Raw genomic sequence first — 6000 nt, forward strand, 5'->3', positions numbered from 1 at the left:
GCATCCATGTGGAGAGCTCCGGAGAGAGCTCGCCGGCTCCGTGGAAGGCCGAGCTCAGCCGTGGCTGTCCTTGCTGCCGTGGGGGACAGACGTCGCGACTCACCCACCATCGCACCACGAGGGTGCAGGTAACCTGCAACGGTTTTGTGGGGCCCGTTCGGTCATCCAGGCTCCACGCCATAAAGGTCTAAGGACCCTGTCTGGCGCCCTCGTCTTTGAGGGTGGCCTTTTCCTTTATTTTGAATGAATGTTGGTGGCGCCGTGTCCTGTAAGTAAAACTGGTTAAGTGCTTGTACATTAATAAATAATAGTCGGTCGTAGTGTTTTTGCCTTGCTCGTGTCTTTGTCCCCGTCCCGTGCATGATTGCTTTGGCTGTACATTCGTGCATATGTGTTAATTGAAATAAATGTGCTTGGTTAAATGTACCCCGTTCGTTGCGTCTTCCTTTCTCCCCATTGAAATTCCATCTTGCGTTGCGGAATAATAGTTGGGTTGTTAAATACCCGTTAAATAGAATCGGATCTGGCGAGGTCGAGCGATAATACCCGCTCGGTTATCACTGCAGAACATGAACGGACCGCTTGAGCAGTTCGTGTCCAAGCTGACCGGCGCAGGTAAGTAGGGTAAGAATACTGATTCTGGCTCACTTTTCCCCATGTAAATGAATGGGGGATTTTCAGCGATTTATATTTTTTTTCCCTAAAAATAAACCCCCCTTTTTATCCCAAGGTATATTTATTTGTCTCCCCTTTTAACTTGGAGGTTGAACCTCATTGAATTGAACACCTGGGGGTTGAACAGCTCACTCATTGAACCTATAAAGATTTGTTCATTCTCAAATTCCTTCAATAGTTTAATTTTCTTTGCACAATAATCCCCATCTAAAATATTGACAAACAAAACATTTGAATCTTTATATTTTTTAAGATACCCCTTTTGTGCCATTACGAAATGATAAACTTCTCTTAATGCTCTTGTTTGACCACCTCCTGAGCCACAGGTTATTTTTTGTTAAGCCCCGCCCACTTTTCTTTAAGCCCCGCCCACTTTTGCTAAGCCCCGCCCACTTTTGCTAAGCTCCGCCCACTTTTCATGAGGTATTTTTCCTAAGCCACGCCCACTTTTCCTAAGCCCCGCCCACTTTTGCTAAGCTCCGCCCACTTTTCATGAGGTATTTTTTCGAAGCCACGCCCACTTTTCCTAAGCCCCGCCCACTTTTGCTAAGCTCCGCCCACTTTTCATAAGGTATTTTTTCTAAGCCACGCCCACTTTTCCTAAGCTCCGCCTACTTTTGCTAAGCCCCGCCCACTCTTACATCATTTCCAGTTCATCTCTGACTCACAAAGAAATCACTAGAAAATTACAGGATGTTATGGTTTTGAAAAATTTCCCAATGAAGGCTTGCCTAGGCTTGCCCAGGGAATTTCCAAAGGAAACCACACCCACCAGTCTTTCTCTATAAAAGCTTCAAACCCAGGCTCCATTTTAAACATTTGTTCTTGCTGGCAATGGTGTTCTGTGTGCTTGTCTCGAACTGTCTGTCTTCTATGGAACTAAACCTTCAAGTTGATGAACTGGATTCAAACCTCTTATCTATTGAGGTAAGATTTTTTATTTTCCTATTTTCAAACTTTGATTGAAGCATACTCATTTAATAATTAAATAACTTAATTAATACATTATTATTTTCTCTCACAGGAAATTGTGTCTGAAATACGAAATGAAAATACTGCTTTTGCTACAACTTTGGGGGAAATTGTTGGCTTGGTTGAAGACCTTATGAGCGACCAAGACCTTGAGTGGGATGACTTTGGTGTTCCTTGGAACTCTCTGTCTTGTATGGAACTAAACCTTCAAGTTGATGAACTGGATTCAAACCTCTTATCTATTGAGGTAAGATTTTTTATTTTCCTATTTTCAAACTTTGATTGAAGCATACTCATTTAATAATTAAATAACTTAATTAATACATTATTATTTTCTCTCACAGGAAATTGTGTCTGAAATACGAAATGAAAATACTGCTTTTGCTACAACTTGGGGGGGAAATTGTTGGCTTGGTTGAAGACCTTATGAGCGACCAAGACCCACAGAACGAGTTCGTCCTTGATGACCCAACCAAAGAGTTATACCTTGGAGACCAGCAAAATCCTGAAAAAGAGTTTTACAGCAATAGTACTCATTGTGAGTTATCAAGACAATACCCACTGAACAAGTTATACCTTGATGAGCCAGAATACAAGTTTTACCTTGGAGACTCACAAATTTTGAAAAAATCAGTAAATGAGTTCTGCCTTGATGGTTTAAATAACTACCTTGGAGACTCAGGAAAAGGGTTCTGCCAAGATGGTTCTAAATATGGGGCCTACCTTGGAGACTCACAAATTTTGAAAAAATCAGTAAATGAGTTCTGCCTTGATGGTTTAAATAACTACCTTGGAGACTCAGGAAAAGGGTTCTGCCAAGATGGTTCTAAATATGGGTCCTACCTTGGAGACTCACAAATTTTGAAAAAATCAGTAAATGAGTTATCCTTAAGAGACTTTGTAAGTTGGTTTTACTTTGAATACTTGAAATGTGGGTTCTGGATTGATAACTCACAATGTGATACATATCTTGGAAACTCAACGGGAATGTGGTTATACCTTGAAGACTTGGAAAGTTGGGTTTATGTTGGACACTTGAAACTTTTTTGGGGGCTTTTATTTATTTATTTATTTATTTATTATTATTATTATTTTATTTATTTATATTTTGGAGACTTTTGGAGTTGCTATCACTCTTTGGGATCTAAACCTATCGATGTAGTTCTTTGTCGGATGGTGCTTGATGGGAGCAAGATCAAGAAAGTTCTGGGAAGAAAGTGCAGGCTTACTCCCCCTTTCTACGTCATCAAACCTGAAAGCCTTAAAAGACAGAATTGGAAGAAGAAAAAAAAACGTAAAAATATATATATATAGGTGGAAATCTCATTTTGAAAAAGACATTGTGTTGGGCGAGGATTGAGTTGGGGTTGAGATTTTGAATGTGAGGGTTGGGGTTGAGATTTTGAATGTGAGGGTTGGGACACACACACACATACACATCAACAAACAAAAGTTAAGCCTTGACTATTCAGTTGAGGATTCTGTGTTTGGGGTTCACAGATCTAAGAACGTCCCCCTTGACACACATTATATACTGTTATACACCTCGGACTTGGCCCTCGAGTGTCCACAAAGGTGTATTATCTGCTTAGTTTTGTCTTTTGTAATTCCTGTGAATAAAATGAACCTAAAATCTCTTCCCCTTCCAAATCATATATTTTATAAGTCCAAGGAACTGTATCTATTACATCAACAATTTTAAAAAGTTCTTTCGTCCATCGTTCAGTAAAACCCTTTTCAAAATGAGATTTCCACCTATATATTCTTACGATATCACCAACTTTGAACTTAGGTTTTCTGACATTAATCTCTTTTTCATATTTTAATTTTGTAAATGTTTCTGATGGCTTCATATTCGTTGACGTGTGAATCGTGTCATTATACTTATCCACAATATCCTGAATAAAAGATGACCATTGTTGTGAACCGAGTTGTGTGAATTTTTTATATAGTCTCTCTTTTAAGGTACGATTAAAACGTTCAACAACAACTGCCTTCCCTTCATTAAAGGTACTGTATAATGTAATACTGTTATTTTTTAGAAAATTCATAAATGTCTTGTTATAAAACTCTCTACCCTCATCAGTCCACAATTTTTAGGTTTTCTCTTACTTTTATTAAATATCTGTTGAAAAGCCAACATAAGAGTATTACCTGTTTTTTTTTTAAACGGACAACCCACGCATATCTACTCCTCAAATCAATAACGGTTAAAGCATACTTGTACCCCTTATCATTATTGAGTTCAATCAAATCAGCAGACCAGATATAATCTACTTCCTTGGAATAAACTTTCCTTCTCTGAAACTTTGTGAATATTGGTTTATGTAATTCATCAGCTAATTGCTCTTCAGTCTTAATGGCATCATTAGAGCCTATGACTTTTTGAATTTCCAAGTCCAAGTTTCAATTTAGCACTAATCATCTTCTTCACGATGAACCTATCAACTTTTTCTCTCAAGGTTGGATTTTGTATCAGAGACAAATTATACAACATTTCTCTATCGGCTTCATGCTTTTCTTCCAACGTTGTGGTATTCCCATAATCAATATCGTGTCTCATGCACACTTCATCAACTCTATTGATTGGTTTACTCCAGGATTTAGGATTGTCTGCCTCATCTAATCTTTTATCCAAGTTTGTGCCTGGACCACAGAAAGAATACCCTGGAAGATGTAATTCCCCTGGTATTCCAGTAGTTGTAAATTTACTTCCTGATAAAAACTTTTGTATATCTCCTCCGAGTTTGTGTTTGGAGATAAATTGATTTTTTTGAACCACACACCGAACATATACCTTTTTGGATAACCCTGTTATTTTTACTTTTAATATATGAAATATTTTTAGTATTAGTTTTCTTTTTACATTTGAGACAATAACTCATTTATTTATGTGAAAAAGTCCTGCAGAGTGCAAAAACCTTTTTAGTTTCCAACATGCACATTTGAATCTTAATTTTTAAAACATAAAGAATCCTAAGAAATGCCTTCACTCTCTCCTCCATTTATTTAAGAAAAAACTTGAATTAAAATGAATAGCTTGACGATGTCAATAGTCTTGAAGAAAATATTGCAAATAGACTTGTCAATTCTTTGTTTTCCTCCTCGGTGGGTTGAGTTATTTTCTGTAATACCGCCAATCTTTTTTGAATCTCACTGGTTTCCATATTTTGATATTTATTTTGTCTCGCTCTTTCCTCCCTCTCCTCCCTCTCTCTCTTCTCTTTTTCCTCCTTCTCTTTCTTCTCCCTCTCCTCCTTCTCTCTCTTCTCTTTTTCCTCCTTCTCTTTCTTCTCCTTTTCCTCCTTCTCTTTCTTTTCCCTCTCCTCATTCTCCTTTTCCTCCTCTTCCCTCTCTTCTTCAACTCCTTCCTCATCCCTTACTATCCTTGAATCGTTTACACCCCATAGAATATTATACATATATTCATCAGGATTTCTTGTTATTCCTGCATCGAAAATAATTTTTTACAACAGGAAACCAATAAAATTTCTTTTGAATTTCTAAAAGAGCCTTACCTTTTCTTAACTTTATAATTTTTTCATTATTTAACATTCTAATTAAATCTAAAGTTGTCGGTTTATCAACATCAGCATAATGCCAATCTTTTATTGAAAATACCTCATTCTTATGTTGTAGAACATATTTATTAAAATACCGAATACCCTTTTCTTGAAGGTATGCTTGGACACAGAAATGATAATTTTCTTGAAGCCTTCTTGCTGTCATTTATGTATTAGAAATATATGTTAGAATAATATTATGGCACGAAACACCTCCCCATCTTCCCATAGTTAAATCATTTTGTATTTCCTTACTTATTATATATAATCCTGTTTTTTCTGTTTTCATGAGATAAACAAGGGCAAAACCATTATTATATTTACCCTTATTAAATTCTTTTATTTGTTGTTTACTAATCGTGGACCCACAAAACTCATTCTCGATACCAAGTGGATAATATTCTTCCTTACGAGACTGATTTAATTGTTCCAGGTCTTCGAGGTTAATTTTAAATGACCAATTATACCCTAAATCATTCATATCATACCCCCATTGTTCTATTCTCATACAAACGATACGCCCTTCTTTATAAAAATTTATTTTAATTCGAACTGTGAATTCTGTATGACCTGGAGATAATATCAACACTTCTGTATCTTTGGAATACACAGCCGTTTTATTTAAGGATATATATTGTGATAAATCGCTTAATCTCACCAAGTCATTCGCGTCAGTCGGGCTTGGATAATTTTTTAATTTAAAAGCATTTTTCATGTTAATATTTTTGGTTATATTATATTTATGTCGTTCAGCCTGTGCCTTTGTGTAATAATTTGATAAATCAATATC

General features: G+C 36.5%; 1 protein-coding gene and 2 long non-coding RNA genes across 6 annotated transcripts in view; 2 read left to right on the plus strand and 1 right to left on the minus strand.

Annotated features, from left to right (window-relative positions):
* The window catches only part of LOC147028189 (uncharacterized), a 120991-nt gene that overhangs the window by 70192 nt on the left and 44799 nt on the right, over positions 1-6000 (minus strand). The window lies entirely within an intron of this gene.
* Positions 1-6000, plus strand: part of LOC147028190 (uncharacterized) — a 63576-nt gene that overhangs the window by 18123 nt on the left and 39453 nt on the right. The gene's annotated exons all lie outside the window — the stretch shown is intronic.
* On the plus strand, positions 625-3568 carry LOC147028191 (uncharacterized). 2 transcript variants are annotated; one of them, XR_015057455.1, is made up of 3 exons: positions 636-1602; positions 1700-1894; positions 1992-3568. It is a non-coding gene; the product is annotated as an uncharacterized LOC147028191 (long non-coding RNA). The 2 variants fall into 2 exon arrangements; XR_015057454.1 differs by having other exon boundaries at positions 625-1894.

This window comes from Eptatretus burgeri, chromosome 4 (assembly GCF_056783735.1).
Source record: "Eptatretus burgeri isolate ZD-2024b chromosome 4, Ebu_testis_v1, whole genome shotgun sequence".
Taxonomy (NCBI): Eukaryota; Metazoa; Chordata; class Myxini; order Myxiniformes; family Myxinidae; genus Eptatretus; species Eptatretus burgeri.